At 39.1% G+C, this 21,877-nt stretch overlaps 2 long non-coding RNA genes across 2 annotated transcripts in view; one reads left to right on the forward strand and one right to left on the reverse strand.

The window, feature by feature from the left end:
* The window catches only part of LOC117977042 (uncharacterized), a 400,174-nt gene that overhangs the window by 259,765 nt on the left and 118,532 nt on the right, over positions 1-21,877 (forward strand). The window lies entirely within an intron of this gene.
* On the reverse strand, positions 7,004-12,312 carry LOC130541275 (uncharacterized). The gene is made up of 4 exons (XR_008955315.2): positions 12,266-12,312; positions 11,723-11,857; positions 10,925-11,182; positions 7,004-7,904 (listed from the first exon to the last, which is right to left on the reverse strand). It is a non-coding gene; the product is annotated as an uncharacterized LOC130541275 (long non-coding RNA).

A 21,877-nucleotide genomic window follows, 5' to 3' on the forward strand; every position in this document is an offset into this window, starting at 1 on the left:
ATTTTCCAAGACCACCCTGGCCCACCACACCCCCATCCTGTGCCTATAAAAACCCCTGAGACCCTAGCAGGCAGAGACACAAGCAGCTGAACGTTGAGGGGAACACACTGACAAATAAGCAGCTGGACATGTAGAGGAGCTGAAGAGCACACCAACAGGCACCAGCAGATACCAGCAGGCCATCGATCGGCAGAATGTTGTGGATGCTGAGGGGAATCTTGTGTCCGGAATTGGTGGGTTCTTGGTCTCACTGACTTCAAGAATGAAGCCGCGGACCCTCGTGGTGAGTGTTACAGCTCTTAAGGTGGCGTGTCTGGAGTTTGTTCCTTCTGATGTTCGGATGTGTTTGGAGTTTGTTCCTTCTGATGTTCGGATGTGTTCGGAGTTTCTTCCTTCTGATGGGTTGGTTCGTGGTCTCACTGGCTCAGGAGTGAAGCTACAGACCTTCGTGGTGAGTGTTACAGCTCTTAAGGTGGCGCGTCTGGAGTTGTTCATTCCTCCCGGTGGGCTCGTGGTCTCGCTGGCTTCAGGAGTGAAGCTGCAGACCTTCGTGGTGAGTGTTACAGCTCATAAAAGCAGTGTGGACCCAAAGAGTGAGCAGTAGCAAGATTTATTGCAAAGAGCGAAAGAACAAAGCTTCCACAGTGTGGAAGGGGACTCGAGTGGGTTGCCACTGCTGGCTCGGGCAGCCTGCTTTTATTCTCTTGTCTGGCCCCACCCACGTCTTGCTGATTGGTAGAGCCAAGTGGTCTGTTTTGACAGGGCGCTGATTGGTGCGATTACAATCCCTGAGCTAGACACAAAGGTTCTCCATGTCCCCACCAGATTAGTTAGATACAGAGTGTGGACACAAAGGTTCTCCAAGGCCCCACCAGAGTAGCTAGATACAGAGTGTCGATTGGTGCATTCACAAACCCTGAGCTAGACACAGGGTGCTGATTGGTGTGTTTACAAACCTTGAGCTAGATACAGAGTGCCCATTGGTGTATTTACAATCCCTGAGCTAGACATAAAGGTTCTCCAAGGCCCCACCAGAGTAGCTAGATACAGAGTGTCAATTGGTGCATTCACAAACCCTGAGCTAGACACAGGGTGCTGATTGGTGTGTTTACAAACCTTGAGCGAGATACAGAGTGCCGATTGGTGTATTTGCAATCCCTGAGCTAGACATAAAGGTTCTCCACGTCTCTATCAGACTCAGGAGTCCAGCTGGCTTCACCCAGTGGATCCTGCACTGGGGCTGCCGGTGGAGCTGCCTGCCAGTCCCCTGCCGTGCGCCCGCACTCTTCAGCCCTTGGGTGGTCGATGGGACTGGGCACCCTGGAGCAGGGGGTGGCGCTCGTCGGGGAGGCTGGGGCCGCACAGGAGCCCATGGAGGGGGTGGGAGGCTCAGGCATGGCGGGCTACAGGTCCGGAGCCCTGCCCCGAGGGAAGGCAGCTAAGGCCCAGTGAGAAATCAGACACAATGCTGGTGGGCTGGCACTGCTGGGGGACCCAGTACACCCTCCACAGCCGCTGTTCCGGGTGCTAAGCCCCTCATTGCCCGGGGCCAGCAGGGCCGGCCGGCTGTTCCGAGTGAGGGGCTGCCAAGCCCACACCCACCCGGAACTCCAGCTGGCCCGCAAGCACCACACAGCCCCGGTTCTCGCTTGCGCCTCTCCCTCCACACCTCCCTGCAAGCTGAGGGAGCCGGCTCTGGCCTTGGCCAGCCCAGAAAGGGGCTCCCACATTGCAGCAGTGGGCTGAAGGGCTCCTCAAGTGCCACCAAAGTGGGAGCCCAGGCAGAGGAGGCGCCTGAGAGCAAGCGAGGGCTGTGAGGACTGCCAGCAGGCTGTCACCTCTCAATCCCCCCCCTAAACAGGACACCCCAACTGCTGTTGGGATTTTGGCCAATGACTTCGCTCTACCTACTTCCTGCTGGATAGGGGTGAAGAAGGGGCCCTGCAGTTGTAGTGTCATTCAGAGGGGAACTCTCTAGGCAGGGGAAGTGCCAGTGTGTCGGTCCAGGGGTCCTCAGTAGAAGTTGTTAGTTGAACTCATTTGGGGTTCCATTTGTAAGACCATCTGTAGCTTGATGGCCTCAATTCTAGAGGAAACAAATTTGACAAGAAGGCTAAAAATACAGGGCCCAAAGGCGAGTAACAGCAAGATGGCTCCCATGGGACCTAGAAAGGGGAGAAGCCATGTTGCCCAACTCCAAAGGTTGGTATAAGAATTTGAAAGGCGTTGTCTGATTTCAGAAGCCTTTTCCTGTAAATGCTGGGCGGCATCTCGTACTATCCCTGACTGGTTAGTGTAAAAACAACACTCTTCCCCGAAGAAGGTACAGAGTCCTCCTTTCTCAGCAGTGAGGAGGTCTAGGCCTCGGCGGTTTTGGAGAGTCACTGCTGCCAAAGAGTCTATCTGGGATTGTAAAGTAAGGATAGATTTCGTTATTTCTTGCAAACAGTTTGAGAGGCAGATATGGGTTGAAGATCCACATAAGTAGAATATGCCTTGGCTGGATAGATAGAAATTTACCCTGGCTTTTAAAGGAATAGGGTACACTGTTTTTTCTTTACTACTTCCATCTCTTTCTTTCTCTCTTCGACTTCTTCTTTGTCTCTTCCTCTCTTTTTAACTCTCTCTTTGACTTTCTGTGTCTGTCCCTCTTTCTCTCTGACTCCTTTTCTTTGTCTCTGTTTCTGACTCCCTCTTTGACTTTCTGTCTCTCTGTCTCTTCCTCTCTCTGTCTCTTTCTCTTTCTCTCTTTCTTTCTTGCTGGTCTTTCCCTACCTCTGCCAACTGCTTATGCTGCTGTTCTCCCCTCTCCTTCCCATTTTGATGGCTTTGGTAGTGTAAGAATCTGGGCAGGGCAGGCGGAAGACAGTCTGGCCACTGAGTGGCCTGACTCCAGGGGAAAATCACCTTCCCACTCCATCCCCCTTCTGGCTCCCCATCCATCTGCTGAGAGGAACTTCCACCATTCAATAAAACCTTGCACCCATTCTCTAAGCCCATGTGTGATCCCATTTTTTCTGGTACACCAAGGCAAGAACCTGAGATACAGGAAGTCTTCTGTCCTTGCAATAAGGCAGAGGGTCTAACTGAGCTGATTAACACAAGCCACCTGTAGACGGCAAAACTAAAAGTACATACTGAAACACACGCCCACCGGGCTTCTGCTGTAAACATTCACTCCTAGACACTGCTGTGTGGTCAGAGCCCCACCACCTGCCCATCTGCATGCTCCCCCTAGAGGTTTGAGCAGTGGGGCACTGAAGAAGCGAGCCACTCCCCCTGTCGCACACCCTGTGCAGGGGACAAGGGAACTTCTCCCATTTCAACATGTGATGCTGGGAAAATTGATAATTGCCTTGAGGGAATTTCCTCATTTCTAAAATGGAAATTTCTGTGCCTTCCTGGTGCATACCCTAAAGCTATAAGGTGCAGTGGAAAAAAGATAAAATTGGGAAGCTAGAGTGCTTAGGTTTCAGCTTTGGCAAGAGCCACTATCAACCAACTGACCTTGGGGAAGTCATTTCCCTGGTCAGCCCCTTTGTTTTCTCAACTTTAAAACAAAACGAGTGGGCCAAATAATCTAATCTCTTAGGTTCTATCTAGCACTAACATTTTCTAGTCTAGAATCACCTATGATACCAGAAGTGCTAAAACTCTTTCCCAGATTACATATTATATTCAGGGCAGAGCAGGACCTAGAACTGAGGTCTTCTAATATCTGAGATTATAAGGATTTTGTTCTGTCTAATGAGGTGTTCCCAGATAACCTGAACTCCTGAAAAATTCCACCTCAATGAATCAATCTTAATGATCAAACACTGAAAGCATGAGGTCTCTGTATGAGTAAAAAAAAAATTACTTTTTTAGTTAAATCCGGAAGGGAGATGCTATCTCCCGAGAACCAGCTGTCAAGCAAGATTTCAAATATTTACTAATTCTAATGGGTTGGAAACGCCCCAACAACATTTGTCCTGGTGTCATTTTCTTAGTTCCAGTCCCAATAGCAATCAAGATATGCAGGAGAGTGTGGCAACAATGAAAAGAAGGAATTAATCAATCTTTCTCCAGCTCTTCTTAGTGGGGGAGCAGTACGATCAAGGATGTGGCAGAAGAAAGACCTGAGATATAATATATGCTCTATGTTTTATGCCCATTTTATTAAAACAGTAATGGAAATCAAGTTATTTAAAAAAAATAAAAACATACATTTCCTTTGAGCTTAGATAGCTTTTATTTTTCATCCAAATCACTTGAAACAAAATCCATGTCTACATTCATCTTACATATGAACAATAAATCAATTGCTTTTTATTGACTGTTCCTCCCCACTTTGCCATGGTAATGGCTAGTTTCTGCACAGTCGATCAGATCAGCCAGGCTACTGATTTGATTTGGTCTTTGAAATGGTCCCTGAATTAGGTAACTTTATGTTTTTTGTCCTTTGAATGAAAATCACACTTACCTAGTGTTTCTTTAAAATGTGGTCTGTATGCTACCTGCCTCAAAATAATCAGTAGTGGTTGTTATAAATGGAGATCCTAAGGCCTTCTTCCTACTCCTTCTAAATCAGAATCCCTAAAGGTGGAGATTCACAAATTCTATCAACAAGTTCCCCAGATAATTCTCCTGAAGGTCACCTGTGGAGGTCACCAATGTCCTAAGTACCAAACTAATACCATCTTTGCAGTCTTCATCCTACTTAAACTTACTGCAGTATTTGACCCTATGGATTACTTTATTCTTGAAACTTTCTTCCTGATTTCAGGAAGATGCTAAAGTCTCCTTCTCCCTCCAACTCACTTCTTATTTGTTTTCCGTTCTCATTACTTCCTTCTGCTGGTCCAAAATGTAGGATACATTGGTTGACTATTCCACTGAGACAGCACCTGAAAGAGAAAAGTGGCTCCCAAAGTAAAACCAGGGCACTGTTGAGAATGAAAAGGAGAATAGATGTTACATAGGTAACAATAAAACTTGTTCACTACAAGTCTATGCATTTTGAGATCCTTAAAGTCAACAACCACTTCTCATTCATATCTGAGTCCTCAACCCTTAGCATAGTGATTAATACATAGGAGGCTTTCATTCAATCCCTGGTGAATTAATGAATGAATACATTAAATAAATTCCACAACACTAATTTTGGGATTACTAAGCACTAACTTTGCTATTTAAATAGACTCTTAGTCTCAACTCTTCTAAACCATCTTCAAAAAAATCTTCAAAAAACTAGATATTAATCAATTTTGATCTTTTGGTTAGAATCGTTAAATGGATTCAGATATAAATGTGTGCCCTTGGACTTCAAGTACCTCTTTTATGTGTTCCCAGCCTATTTTTTTTCAACACCAGCCTGTAATTCTGTCACAATACCTTATACTACAGGCAAATCATGCCATTCTTCCTTCTAGAAATACTTAACACGTCCTTGCATCTAAATATTTTTCTATGTAAATCCCTTAAATGTAAGTGATTTTCTCAAATTCATCTTTGACAGAAAATCTTACTCATCTCTCAAATTTTATTTTAGATGCTACATTCTATGATCAACAGTTATTTATCAAGTTCCTTCTAAGAAGCAGTCACTGAGTTTGGTATTGCAAATAAAAACAAAGACTTGTCTGTTGCCTTCATGGCCCTGGACTTTAGAGATCACTTTATTAGGCAATCGTTCTCCCCCAGGTTTTCATGTCAGCATGTAGTACCTCTGGGTGATGTTTAATACATCGTAATCTGTATTAATGCAGCAATTAGAATATATCCTATTCCTATGAAAAGGTTGTAAGCTTTTTAATGGCACAGGCCAAGTGTCATATAGTTTTCTAGCTCTCAGTATTTTCATAGTAGTTGCTCAAAAAAACCTTGATGCATTGGATTTGACTTAATCTATTCCAATCCCTTTATCTGAGAGATGAAGAAAGTGAAGTCCAGAGAGCTTAAAGAAACTACTCAAGGTCAATTAGCTAGTTAGTAGCAGAGACAGAGCTAATGCTTTTATTTCCTTGAAATGCTCTCATTCAAGTTTAAAAATTAGTGTGTGAGAGGAAACCTACTTCTATATTTCAATATTTGTCCCTTTCACATTGCATGTTTTTTGCTAAATCCCTGTCACCTTCATGTTTATAGACAAACTGTTAGTTTAGGTTAGTCCAAGCTAATTCCTTTTCTTTATTTCCATGTTTTTCTCTGGAATTTCTTCAGCACTGTCACACAATATCTCTTGCAGTATGCATTGAGATTACAGGGAGCATTCTAGCTGCAGCCACATCATGGTTTTGTATACAGAATGATAATAATGTCTGTACATTCCCAGCCTCCTTTGTGATCATGTCCAGGTAATTGCTGGTCTTTTGGCCGCAATATCAGCATGTGGAGCAGATATTGCAGAAAATGAATGCAAGGGTCCCAACAACCCTATTACAAATTGTAACTAATAGTGAACCCATCATCATATAGGTATCATGTGTATTTATTTTTCTTTCTTTGAATGCATTTCCTGTACAAGCTCACATGGAAATTCCCAGGCTAGATATCTGCTCAGTCTCACAGCCTGTAATTTACTCACATCAGCTTGGTGTATTACTACGTGGAGTGGTTTAGCTCCACCTGCCTTCATTGTATGCCATTTTCAAAATAATCTCTTAAAAATGATATTAGATACATTCCCAAATTAATATCCTGGAGGTTTCTCTGTTATTGATGTAACATACAGGAAAAGCGTTTTTTAAAATCTACTTTTTGTTTCTTGTATAAGGTACTTTATATGTCTTATATGAGTATATATAAGGTATAAGTGTAAGGTACTGGCTTAAAGACAATATTAATGAAGCTGTTTTCCCTTGTTCATTCTATGCTTAATAAGCTCTAAAACATCTTCTAGAAAATTGACAAAAGTGTCAAAGATTTTTACAAAAGTATACCCATTGGCTTTCCACGTTCATATATTTACCAAGTTCGTCAAACAGCTCCAGGAGATAAATGAGAGATGATTTTCTTTTCCAGAACCACAATAGGTAATGTTTACTTTTGCCTTTAGTGGGCTTTTCCCATGCTATAGAATCTTCCAGCTACTTAAAATAGGCATTACACAAGGTGTCTTGGAGTCCCCTAAAAAGTGTCTGGAACAGTGCTGGGACATTGTAGTCTTTTCCTTCCCCTCTGAAACTCAAGTTACTTATGATAGGTGACTTTGGTGCCAGGAGGGACAGAAGACCCAAGGATTGGGGTCTCGTTCTGATTCTGCCACTTGTTGGACTGATGAGTCACTTCTCTTTCCTCCATTTGCTCAGTTGTAAACTCAAATATTTGCAATCAATTGTCTCAAAGACTTTCTCTAGCTCTATTTTTTCAAGGACTCTAAAAATCCATTTTGGTTCACAGTTTCACATTCACTATTCGTCTTTCAAAACATTTGGTAGTCTGAGGTCTTTACATTGTCTGGCTCATCAGTTAATGCTGAAACATCCAATACATTTATTAAGATTTCATTGTGTGCCTTTTATGTCTCTACAAAAAAAAAGAAAAAGAAATGAATTGGCATGTGACTGCTTTTTTGAGCAAAAATCAAGGTGAACAAATCTCTCTTCTCTTAATCTCTGAATGCATTTTTAATGCTCTGTTTTCTTTTTTATTCTTTTCTGTTTCTGTTTTTTGTTTCAGTTTTTGTTTTACTCTTTGCTCTCTCCTGTCTTCTCATTCTTTCTTTTTTTGTGATAGGAACTATAAATGGTCTTGAATAGCCTCTCCATTGTTTCATGCTATTTAGATTTATACTCACAGAATTTCAGAATTAGAAAATATTTTGGAGAGACACTATGTTATAATAGAAAGAGCATCAAACTTTTTATTAATAAGTCTTAATTATGTGATCTTAGGAAAACCACTTAACTTCTCTTATTCTCCATCTGTAAAACAAAGGTTATAATAAAAATATTAAACACTTTTCTGAAGACTAAACAAGAAATACTATAAAGCACACTGCAAACTTTTCTAGCTAAATGTTATTTATTATTATTACATAATCCCCTAAGCTTTTCATTGGCTTAGCTCTCCCTTGCAAGCTGGTGCTTGAATTCAGTTTTGAATTCTAGTTTGCACCCGACACATTGCATTTTTAAAAGGATAGCCAGATCAAGCCTTCCTATTTCCACGTGGGCTATCTTTCCCTTTTAAAAGCACAATGCCTATGCTCTGACAAAGACCTTTTTCCTATGATAGCCATTTGGCAGGGGTTTTGTCTGAGTGCCTGTTCAAGCAGAACGTGTGATTTACTGTTGGTTGCGAAGGTGAAAGAGATTTTGACAAGTGGAGAAATGGAGAAAGTCTGAGCTTTGTTCATTAACATGCAATTTACTTTGTATGTGTGTAGGGGGCGGAAGACAAAGTACGGAGGGTTAGACATATGAGTTATAAACTTGAAGCCTAATTTGGTTATGGAAACAGATCTGTGTCTGGCAGAAACACATGGCACCCTAGTCCTCAGGCCATCAGTGTTTGGGAAGCTTGATTCATTTAATTGGTAAATCATCTGTCTTGCATTGTTCTCCACCAGCATTATCTGTGAGGCAGCTGCCCACCTTGGCTAATTTAAATATGATTTAGCAGGATAGCCTCCTATCCCTCCTGCCAGGACATTCAGAGCACCAAATTAATGTTGATTGGCATTTCCCACCCAGGATTGGTGATTCATAGATAAGATTTTGTTACTGATCTATGGCAGGAAGAGTTAGACAGGATATCTTTATTGCTCCCTTTCCATTGAAGAGGGTTTGGCCCATTCCCCATTTGCTAATTTTCTTTATTTGTCTGCAAGATCCATTGTGTGAGCAGCTGTCATGCAGGTGGGGACTCCTCAAAGCATTCTGGGAAAATGTCCACCATTCCAGGCCATTCTCCTGGTTGTCTTTCTCTTTTTCAAAAAGGGCAACTAATCCTCTAAGTGACTGGGGAAATTATCTTTTCACCTTTTGGGAAACCCGATGAGAAGGTGATTTATTTGATTCAGTCAACATACTTCTAGATATCACCTTTTATGTGTAAAACATTGTGCTAGATGCTGTGGGTGACAGACAGATATGTGAATCACAAACTATGCATTTAGGAAATCAGTTTAGATATGTCTGCAGATAACCAACTACTCTTGGAAATAATCAAGAACTCAAGGAAAATTTTAGTGATATTTGTGCCTATATCTTTATCTAGTTTTCTTATATAGATTCCAATCCTTAAGCCACTTCTCTTTTCTGTAATTTTCCCTAGAAGCTATTTTAATTTTCTTCCCTCTTTCCCTTTTTCTTCCTAGCTTTTAAAGTTATTGTTTTAAAAAGTTAAATATAAAAAATTGAATGTGATACAATAACACTTATGTGCTTACCACTAAAATATTTTTCACATTTGATTAAGAAATTTATTTTTAAAAGAATATGTCACTGCTAAAATTAAAGTCTTCTCAGTTCTCCTGGTCTTCCAATGTCCTTCCTTTCTTTACAGAAGTTGACACTATCATGAACGTGACAGTGAATGTGACAGTGATATGTATGTATCAAATCCATATTTTTAACCTTAACTGCATGTGAATCTATTCATAAAAAATATACGGCATCATACTGAATTTTTAGTTTATAAAATTTATATCATACATTAAACATCATATTGAAATTTGCTTTTTCTGTCAATATTATGATGAGCAGATCTGCATCATTTTATATAGATAGATAGATAGGTATAATCTACCTTATCTCTTTTAATTACTGTATAATATGTCCCATACCACTTTATTTATCCTTTCTTTGCCTAATGGATATTTTATTTTTTCTACTTTTTTTTTTTTATGCTACAACCAACAATGCTTCAATGACTATCTTTGAAGATAGCGTCTATTGCATATGAGGGAGAATTTCTCTCGGGTATATACTTAAAAGTAGAATTTCCAGGTCATAGGTTCTACAAATATGCAATTTTACTAGATATTTCTGAATTGTACTTCAAAACAGTTGTGCCAATTTATATTTTTACCAGCAGTGTTTGAGAGTTATCATTTTTCCTTTTCCCTGCCAAAGTTTGGTACCTTTGACATAAATATCTTTGCCAACCTGATGGGGCTAAAGAGTATCTTGTTAGTATTTTAATTCTGATTAAAGGTAGGTGGGACTTTTTAAATATTTATCTTCTCTTTGGGCTTCATCTTCTATGAATTGCCTTTTTGTATCTTTCATTCATTTTCCTATTTGTCTTTTTCTAAATTGATTTGTAAAGTTATTATATTTTGAATATTAATGTTTTGCCTGCTATATATGCTGTAAATGTTTTCTCTTAGGTTGTGATATAACTTAATTTTGTTTATGGTATCTTTTGGTCCACAGAAATTTTACATTTTGAAGATTTCTATTTTATTATTGTAGTTAAGAATGCTTTCCTATTCAAGCTTTTGCTATTTATTCTTATGTTGTATTCTAATACTTTAAAATATTTTTTCACATTTAATTCATATAGACATTTGGAGTTTGTTTTTGAGTTTGGTTGAAATGAAAATCTAATTTGATTTTATTTTTTATATGAAAAGACAAGTGTTTCAGCATCATTTCGGTCCCAACTGATTTTATATATCTTCTCTAATCATATATCAAGGTCTCAGATATGCTTAGATCTCTTTCTAAACTCTTAATTGTAGTGCATTGACTTTTTTTCCTTCACTACACCTATACCATATTATCTGAATTTCTAGCTCTTTATCAAAATATTTGATATCTTTTAGGATAACTTTAAAATAGCAATTTTGCCTTTATGAGTGTTCCAGTATTCTTTTTATTTTACCTTAAAAATTTTTATGACAATTAATTTTCACTGTCAAGTCTTTGCTTCTGCAAATGCTAAGGAGTTGCAGTACCTCTGCTTCAGAATCTTTGTACTCAAACAAGTCGCATACCTTTGACTCTTCTTTATGTTGATAGAAATCCTCTGCATTCTTGCTCTTACCTTTTATGTCAGCCAAAATAGCTTATACAATCTTTTCACCAGAGCCTGAATCTTTGTGTCTTGGATTCTAATCACCAACTCAAAAAATCTTTTTCCTATTTTTCCCAAGACATATGGAGACAACCATGGGTTGGCAATAATTCCCGGATTTTCAGAACAAACATATTCTCTTGAGTTCTCAAAGTGTGACTTGTTGCAATGATGTTGCCTAATACAAAACCAAAACAAAATCAAGCTTACAAACAGTACGAGTACTAAGAGAAGCTGATATAGAGATGAAAATGAGAAGTAAAGATCTGTGAGAACTTGCAGGAAGGTGAAATTACATTTGGCTGGAGCAGTTGAAGGAATCTTCAGAAATATAGTGACATTTTAGTTGAAACTTTGAAAATAGGCAAGATTTTCAAAGAAGTGGAAAACAGCATTCCTGATATAGGGAAATCAAGAGTAAAGCTGTGTTAATAGGATATAAAAATGGGACTCTGTCAAGTATGGCTCAAGAGCAAAGAGAAGTTCTAGACCACATATGTGGGATTTGCATAGAAGGTGTCCAAGAATCAGTTTCATGGAAAAAATAACATATTTTTATTACCTGTACATTCAGTCTATAAAAGAGATTGGAGAGGCCAAAAGAAATTGAAAAGGACTTTTATAGAGAGATAATTTTTTGAAATGCTGTGAGCTTCTCTCCCCCACCATCACCCTTACTCACATGCACATAATGGAATAGATGTGGAAGAGTACTTACCCCTCATCTAAAGACAAGTGAGAAGGACTTCAAAGTTGTGTTAATCATGGAGTTTTAATTTTTGCATTTTTATCTTTGACATCTTGGGGTCTTGCTAACTCTGGAGGGACTGTCTTTCCTAGGGCTAGCTAATTCCTAGAGGTAGCAAACAATTCAATTAGGACCATGCCTTGCATATGCAAACCCACCAATCTAGAGCTCATGCCCTCAAGTGCCTTCTTTATCAGACTCTCATCTTCTGGGGCACTACTCCCCTGCCCTAATCATGCCTGGGCCAGACAGCTACAGCCTCTCCACACCAGCCTGCTGAAATCATTTAAACTAATTAATCCTAAATCTGCTTACCCTTCCTGATGGCTCTTTCCTGCAGAAACCACAATAAAGACTCTTGGCCACTTCTCCACTTCATTCCCTCTGCCTCTGACAAACCCTAGTGTTTCCCTGTGGCCCTGCATGGCCTACTGTGCCTCCTGTGTCTGGCAATCTGTGAGTATAACAAACCTCTTCCTCCATGATGGTCATTTCCATGTCTGCATGTCTTACCATACCATTGAAAACACATCCTGGGTGCTCTTAAGACAGAAGATTATTTGTAGAGTTTGGTAAGGAGAATGGGTCCATAATGGATTGAATTCTAAAAGAATTCAGTAGAGCCTGTGAATTCTAAAGGATAAGTAGAATTACTGTTGGGAAGTAACTATGGCATTAAGGTCTTCCAAGAAGCAGATGCCAAGATGGGCTCAAATGTGCAAGATATTTATGGAAAACCACCTATGAAGGACAAAGGAACAGAGAACAAGAGCCTTCCCCCATGTCTAATACCTGTGAAAGGAGAGAGAGAAGGAAGAATTTAGTAGGAAGAGCCTGAGGTTGCTGCTTAGTTCTGAGAAAGCCTCAGCGAGGCCGATGGAGAGCCCTTGAGCTGAGGTTGCCCATTAGACAAATCCTGCATCAGGTAGTACTGGTTCTTTTCTAGTAACCTGGCCATGCTCAGTCTTTGTGCAGGAGTAGCCCAGGAGAGCATGGCCTGGGATAAATTCCTCAATGAACACAAAGTTGCAGCAGCTCAGCTATGCTAGTCACAGCAGTTTCTTTTAAGGGAAATCTGAGTAGAACACCTCCATGGCTATCACAGCCAACCCAGATTATGCATTTGCTCATGAACTAGATATGGCCACATGAACAATAGGTGATATTTCCCAGGAGACTCCTGGAGGTGCAATGAGATCTCTGCAGTAAGAGGTTGAATGTGTACATTTGGATGTTCACAGATGAGGGAAGGAATCATAATTGGCTAACAAGAGGAGATACATTTGACTATGTTAAGAGAACTGGAGGTAAGAGATCCTCAGTGTTGTGATGGGGAGGAGGTATATTTGAAAATTCCACAGAGCATCCCATGGAAGAAGGAATCAGTATTATATATAGATATATATGTCTCTCTCTCTCTCAATTATCTATCTATCATCTATCTATCTATCTATCTATCTATCTATCCATCCATCCATCTATCCCTCTATCCATCTATCCATCCATCTATCTCTCCGTCTATCTGTCTATCTATCCATCCGTCTGTCCATCCATCCGTCTGTCTGTCTGTCTATCTATCTATCCATCCATCCATCCATTCTATCTGCCAAGCTCAGAGAGCACTAATGTCATCTTAGTATAATATTAGTCCAGTAAGACTTTTCTTGCTCCCTTATCTTTTTTTCCCTGTACCAGCCCTGGCCCTGTAGATTCATAAACCATAATTAGCATCTCAGACAGGAAGAGACCAAAAGACAAAGGAGAGACACAGGAAATAAGCAGAAATGGATTGTATCCCCTTCACCCTTCAGACTTCTCACTCGCAGAGGTTCAAAACGCATTTAGGATTCTCCCCGAAAAGAATCTAAAATTTAAAATTTTTGTCTATCTAGTGTATTTCCAGTGGCATTTAAGTCATCAGTGATGTGCTAACCTTTGTGATAGATCAATGCCTTATGCATTCCTTTAGCTGGCCCTCCTCTTAATCCTTCCATGTTGTCTGATCTCAGGTCTTGAATCCTGGACCTCACTATTTCCATCCTATCATTTAGCCCTATTTTGTATTTTTTTAGCTTCTTATTCAGTTTAGATTCTGTTGTCCATCTCTTCTTCCTGTCTTTTGATCCATGAGTTCAGCTGCCCACTAGCAACGTATTGCATATGTACTTTTGAATATCATGAAGAAAATCATGCAATGATACAGATGCCACTATAAATTTATGTTCTGCATCACCAGTGGGACCCTCAGGACTGCCCACCAATCCTTCTGTTTCCCTAGTTACAATTTGTTCCCTACTATTCTCAAATCTTTGAACACCATGTCTCCTTTCATCTCATTCTCAGATATTCTCTTTCCAATTCACGCAGAAAATAAAAGCCATAATCTTTTATGCCACAAAATTTGCCACTTGCGTCTAGGTTATTGCAATAGCCTCCTAACTACTTCTAGTTTTGTCACATTCCAATCCATTTCCGACATTGCCGCTAATCTGATCATTTCACTATCCTGCTTAAAATCTTTCAAACTCATAGGATGGAACACAGACCGCCTAACAGGATATGTACTCTCGTATTAGACCAACTCCTGCCTATCTCCATCAGTCTCATTTCTTCCCAGGCCATACTCAAACGCAATGCCCCCAACATATTGAACCTCAGTTTTTAAGCTGCTGCTTGACTCTCTGCCCTTCAGACCCTTCTTCACATTTTAATACCCACCTAAAATAGTTTTCTACTCTCTCTTTGCCTAACCAATTATTATCTACCCTTTATGTCTCAGCTTATACGTAGATCCTCCTTTGAAACCTTTTCTGACCACCCCCAAACCTGTGTCTGATGCCGCTTCTAGAATCTTTCTAGTGCTCTGCACATCCATATCATACTATGTAACACAGCATGTTGCAATTTCCTTGTCTGTCTTTCCTGCCCTATGAGGACTAAAACTGTGTCTCTGTTGTTAATAAATTTATTCCCAGATCTAAACAGAGTTCCTAGAAACAGAAATCACTCAGTAAATGCCTGCTGAATGAATAAATGTGAATAGTCACTCTAAAATGCTATTGTCACTTAGAAGGAAAACAAAAACAAGGAACTTTATGAAACAGCTTATAATTAGGGAATCTTGGCTATGGATCCCTCATACTTAGAAACATACAGGCATAATCTGAACACTGTATGGGTATTTATACATGTGATGAAAATCTTGAACTCAGACCAAAGCTGCTGTGTTTATAAGCAGCCACCAAATCAGCAGATAATTTTGCATCTTATACCATAAAGAAACCTACTACTGTAGTTGGCTGACATTCATAATTAATATCTTGTAATAACCCAAATGTCTTTATTTCTATCTGAATCTTTATGATAAAATTGCTAATAAACCTCTTTCTCAATATGAATAACAATTACATTTCCTCTGGTAAAAGATATGCAAGTGCATTTCCCTTCATAAATGAGAGTTAGAGTCAATGAATGCAACAACTCTTTTTATCTCCACAACTCTGTTGCAGTAAAATGGTCATATAGAATTCTAGCAAAATGCCATGCATTATCCTCCTTAAAAACTAGCATCTTTAGTGCCACAATGAATACTGATTTATAGACTTCTTAAATATCCTCTTATAACATTTTTTTTAGCATAAGATAGCTAACATCTCTGAGTTAAAATGTATTAGAATAACATTACCCAAAGCAACCACTGTAACTCAGTAGCTTCCCAGCTGAAAGATGCCTTTTCCTGCTGGGCTGAAAGTGAATGCAGTGTTAGGAAAGCCCTTCTTTCAACTTTTATTAGGTGGTAGCTACAACCTAACAGGGCTAATTGAGTAGGGGAACAGTTACACAAATCATTTTAATCCTGAGCATCTTCACATACTGTGAATACTGCTTCTTGCTTGGTTTAAAGCTTTTAACCTTTAAATTAATTACAAATTGTGTTTGTTTGTGATATCAGGCTTAATGGTCAGGGAGGAAAATAGCCCACCCAAGAATGAGTTATGCTTCATGAAGTTGGGGAGGGGACCCCTCTAGTCACTGTCCACTGTGCCCTTGGGGAGAAAAAAACTCCTGTAGCATTGGTGTGTGAACCGGAGGCTGTGGGCTGGGAACGGGGAAATAGAAGGCAGGGTCTCTCTTAGGTACTGGGACTCTTATCTCCTCTTGAATTCTGATATTAGAAGAGAGAAAGAAAAGCCTGAATCCATGCCCTGACCATAAGCTGGGTTATACACCAGTGAGACCCTGCTTTCTATTTCAAAAACAGCAACAACAATTCACACAGAAAACTCTTTCATTTAAATAGCACTGAACTAGTATATGAGTACAAAAATACAGTTAGATAGGATGAATAAAATCTAGTATTTGATAACACAACAGGGTGAATAAAATCAACACTAATTTATTATACATTTGAAAATAACTAAAAGAATATAATTTGAATGTTTGTAACACAAATAAATGATAAATGCTTGAGGTGATGGATACCTCATTTACCCTGATGTGATTATTACACATTGTATGCCTGTAGCAAAATATCTTACATACTTCATAATGTGCTACTATATACCTGTAAAAATTAAATTTTTAAAAAATATAGCACTGAACTGTTTTCCAAGCACTGCTGGGACATTATTTTGGTCTCTGAAACCACCTTGGGCATAATGTAAATCCCTCTTTTCCCATCACATATTTTACAGGAAAGCAAACAGAGTTATTACTTTTCCTGTTTTATGGATTGGAAACTGAGGCTTAGAGGGGTGTAGTGATTGGTCCAACATTATACAATTAATAATGATGAAGTTAATGCTGGAACTCAAATATGTGACTCCTGGTTCAATTCTGATTGAAACACTTTTTTATCTGTATCGTCCTACATTGTTCATATATGACAGTCTCACAGCTTCGATAGTACATTCTTTCTGTTGCTCAACCACAATTCTTAAAAAGTAAAAGACTTCCTCATTCTTATGCTATCTCAGTGGAAAAAAAGAGAACTGATACACATAGCATACAAGCTATATTAACTTATCTCTCTCTAGAATAAATGGTCATATTTAGTAAATGTTTTCTGGCATAGGTTAGGCTAAAGTGATAGCAAATAACAGTACAAGATTTATACTAGATAAACTGAAAGAGAATGAAAATATCTGAATCAAAATATGGAAGTGCAGAAAAATATTGAGATGTGCTTCAGAGAATACCAGACCTATTTGCAGTAGTGAAAGGAACAATTAGACATCAGTTATATGCATTTACTTCTACAGAGTGTTTGAAGTTATAAAGGCCCATCAGAGTATTAACTTTTTCCCTCATAAGGGTTGAACTCTCTCCTAGCCAGGCAGCAGTGCAGGCCTATTCACCCTTAGTTTTCCTTGATCATGGTGTTAGGGTGAAGTAGGACTTGGGTTTAGTAGGAGGGCACTGATGCTGGAAAGCTGTTGCAAGCAAGAAACATTGATATAGGAAGTCAAATCTTCATTTATGTGCAAACATTATTATTTCTGGAGTCCATTGTGTAGTAGGACCTGGCTTTGGATCATGGGCAAAAGTATGATACAGATATTTACATAGTTTTGAAGTATCTCTCTACATGATACTTATATCTACAAATGGAAAAATAACAAGTGTAGAGAAACCTGGCAATCACCCCTTTACGTGTATATGTATTCGTTTGCTAGGACTACCATAACAAAGTCCACAAACTGGATGACTTAAACAACATATTTTTTTTCTAAGAATCCTAGAAGCTAGAACCAAGATCTAGGTATCAGCAAGGTTGGTTTCTTCTGAGGACTCTCCTTGGCTTGTAGCTGTCTGTCTGTTTCCTGTCCCTTCACATGTTTTTTTCTCTGTTGTCTGTGTCCTAATTTCCTCTTCTCATAAGGACGCCAGTCATATTGAATTAGGGTTCACCCAAATGACTTCATTTTAGCCTAATTGCCTTTCTGAAGACTCTACCTCCAACTGCAATCACATTCTGAGCTACTGGGGTTTAGGATCTCCACATATGAATTCTGGGGTGAGAACATAATTCCGTCCATAATACCAAATAATCAAAGTTAGTGTCATCAGTAATAAAGCATGTTTTAAAAATTGAGGTAAAAGTGACATGTAATAAACTTAATATCTCTCAGTGTATAACTCTTCACTTTTATAATTTCTAACATTATTCATTCCTTTGTGTAGATTTAATTTTTTGTCTGGCATGATATTACTTCTGCCTAAAGAAATTCGTTTAACGTTTCTTATTGTACATTTTAGTTGGTAACTTATTTTTCAATTTTTGTTTGCCTGAACAATTCTTATTTTACTTTCATTTTTGAAAGATGTTTTCACCTTTATAAAGTCCTGTGTTGACAGTTTAAAAAAAAAAAAATTGTTTTTTCCCCCAGCATTTTAAAGATGTCCCTTGACTTGTGTAATTTCTGATGAAAAAAATCTGATGCATTCTTATGTTTGTCCCCTGTATGTTATATGCCTTTTTTTCCCCTCTGGCTGCCTTCCAGATTTTCTCTTTAGTTTGACTATAATACATTTAGGCTTTTTGTTTGTTTTTGATAATGTTAGTATTCTCTGAACTTGAATCTGTGGTATGATGTATGTCATTAATTTTGAAAAATTATGAGCCATTGTCTTTTAAATTTTTCTTCTATTTTCAGCGGTCTCTCTCCTTTCTTTCTGAAAGCCCAATTGCATGCATATCGGACAACTGGATACTTTCTCACAGCTCCTGAATGTTCTGTCTCTCACACGCATTCTTTTCTTTTTTTTTATCTTTATGTTTTAGTTTAGGTAATTCCTATTAAGCTATTTGATTTTTGTCTCCAGCCTAGAGTACTGATAGGCATGCTGGAGAAAAAAATCAAATGGCTTGTAAGTACTGATGAGTACAGAAGGCATTCTTTATTCTTACCATTTTAATTAATATTATTTTAGTGTTTTTACTTGACTCCTTGTTATATTTTCATCTTGTGGCTGAAATTTTTACATCTGTTTATGCATGTTGTCCTCCTTTTCTACTATTTTCTTTAACATATTAATTAGAATTATTTTAAATTATTTCTCTAATAGTTCCCTTATATGAATCATATATCTCTGTGTGTGGCTCTGTTGATTGCTGTGCCTCTTGACAGTGTTTTTGTTGTTGTTGTTTTGTTTTGTTTTGCTCTTCTTTGTGTTGTAAATCTGGGTCAAAATACAGACATTGAGTACAGAACACTTGAGACTGAGGCAAATGGTATTTGTGTCTGGAAATGGAACACTTCTGCTAGACTTTTAGTGTGCAGAGTTGAGTCAATTTAGTCATGTGTTGAGCTAGTCAACATTTCTGTTTCATGGTAAAAGTTACCCTCAATATAACACTGGCTTCAAATTCTTCTAATATTTCCTTGTACTTAGTGTGAGGTCTGGGCTGCTGGTGGATTTTTTTCAATATTCCTGTATGGCCTTCAGCTTTAGGTTTTCTCTATTAATCTATACCTCAAAGATGGTATTTTTTTATGATCTTGTCCCTTCACACAGTAAATTGTTGTTACTTGTTCTTATTTGATGCTTAATAGCCTAGGTGTGGTGGGGGCCGGAAGGGTATTCTCTATCACCTCTGCTTAGCCTCAGTTTGGGGCAAGCCCAGCATTCCTGGCTTCCAGGGGTGGACTTTCTCAGTGATCCTTCTCCTCCCCTAGTGGTAGATCTCCAGATCTGGGCCAGGATGGTTTCCTGTCTTTCCTCTAAGGGTAGGCAGTTTTTCTGTTTTCTTCTAGTCTCAATAGGTCTTCACTTGAGAATGATAGTATTTGCCAGCCATCCCCTAGTGACATAAGCTTACTTTTCCATGGGGGAGAAGGACCTGGGCAGAGCTCTGTTGTCTTTCCTCTTTCCTGCAGCAATGGCTGCTCCCCTTCCCCAAGCCTGCAATACAATAGTTTTTTTTTTTTTTTTGAGATCGGATGCCCTGCTCCCAATCTTTCTAATGAACCCCCCATGAGGTTAATAAAGAAATTTCATGTAATCCCAGCACTTTGGGAGGCCAAGGCGGGTGGATCACGAGGTCAGGAGTTCAAGACCAGCCTGATCAACATGGTGAAACCCTGTCTCTACTAAAAATACAAAAATTAGCTGGGTATGGTGGTGCACGCCTGTAATCTCAACTACCCGGGAGGCTGAGGCAGCAGAATTGCTTGAACCCAGGAGGTGGAGGTCGCAGTGAGCTGTGTTCACACCACTGAACTCCAGCCTGGGCGACAGGATGAGACTCCATCTCAAAAAAATAAAATAAAAACAAAGAAACTTCAAATAGTTAGAAACTCCCTCATATCTATGGCTCTATGCTCTCACACTAGCTCACACTCTGATTTTAGCCATTTGTTAAAAGTTTAGCTGAACTCTTATTTGCTTTCATGGCTGCACCACATTCTTTCCGTCATCTGTCCTCTGCCCCAAATAAGCCAGGGCTTGTATCCTGCATCTGCCAAAAGGTGCCTGTTTTTCTTTAGACTTCAGACTAACTGGTTTCCCTGCCATGTCAACTCTCTGATCGGTTCAAGAAAAGTTGCGATTTTGTAGATTTTCCACTTTTTCTTCTTGTTAGGTTGGAAGCAACTTTCAGTACAACTTTCTACATTCCTAGTGGATATTCTGATTTATTCTTCTTAACAAAATTGTGTCCATACTCAAAGCTTCTCAAGCCATAAATGTTGGGAATCATGGCATGTATAGAAATGAGGCAAGGTATGTCCTTTGAGTTTCAGAAGACCATCAATGGGTGTGCTTTTCCTTGGATATGGGTTACAGAGGCTGACAAGAGAAAATAAATGCTGAAAGAACATTTGGCATAAGTCCTTTGGAATTTATTGGCATTCTTTTTAACGTAGTGTATGGCCAATTTTTGTAAATGTTGCATGAACACTTGGAAAGGGGTACTAATTTGTGATTTTATAGACTAAAGTCTGATTGATAGCGATTAAAGTCCCTATTAATTTTTTATTCATATTATTTAAAATTTGTGTCCATTTTTATATTCTTGAATTGTCAAACATGTTTTTATCACTTTGTTCTTATAATTCTAATAGTTTTGATAAAAGCTAGCCCATAATAATGTAAAATAAGGAATTTAGTACAATTTTACTTCTTTCTGCTCACCATTACACAATCTTTATAACATAATATAAAGTTATAAAACTAGATATTATTTTTGTTGTATATCACTTTCCAGATTATTTTTACTTTAGCACTTTTTAAAACAATAATTAAATAAATATTTCAACATAACTATGTATGTGAACTGATAGAATTGTACTTGCAATCCTTTCCTACTCCAACTTCATCTTTCTTGAGTTCCCACATTTGCTTCACAGTATCTGTCAGCTAGATTGTACCTTAGAATAACCTTTTCAGGAAGAATACATGGGTGGGATAGTTTTTGAGCTCTTACCTATGTAGAAATATATTTCACTGCCACAATTCATAAGCCCCTCTTTCAGCTATAGTAGTTTCATATTGCTGAAAGTTAGAAGTTGGAAACAAAATAATTACTGATGAGAGGAGCTTCAATGGAAGTAGTGTCTTTATGTGTCTCAAAAATCCGTTCTTGGCTGGGTGCAGTGGCTCACGCCTGTAATCCCAGCACTTTGGGAGGCTGGGGCGGGCGAATCACGAGGTCAGGAGATCGAGACCATCCCGGCTAACACGGTGAAACCCCGTCTCTACTAAAAAATACAAAAAATTAGCCGGGCATGGTGGCGGGCGTCTGTAGTCCCAGCTACTTGGGAGGCTGAGGCAGGAGAATGGCGTGAACCTGGGAGGGGGAGCTTGCAGTGAGCCGAGATCACCCCACTGCACTCCAGCCTGGGTGACAGAACAAGACTCCGTCTCAAAAAAAAAAAAAAAAAAAAAAAAAAATTCCGTTCTCTTATAGCAGGAGGAAGAATGATCAGGCTATCTGGCTGTAGCCTGGGCTCTATATCCCAAGTGTAGGTGTAATGTTGTTTCGTTTCATGTGTCTGAATGATTTTTCTACCTTGTTCAGACACTCTCCCTCCCAGAATATTTCCTTCATGAAACTCACTTTAGTTTGAATGCTATCATTGAATGACTTCATTAGTTTCTGGTGTCGTTCAGACTATGTTTTCT

Source organism: Pan paniscus, chromosome 1 (genome assembly GCF_029289425.2).
Source record: "Pan paniscus chromosome 1, NHGRI_mPanPan1-v2.0_pri, whole genome shotgun sequence".
Classification (NCBI taxonomy): domain Eukaryota; kingdom Metazoa; phylum Chordata; class Mammalia; order Primates; family Hominidae; genus Pan; species Pan paniscus.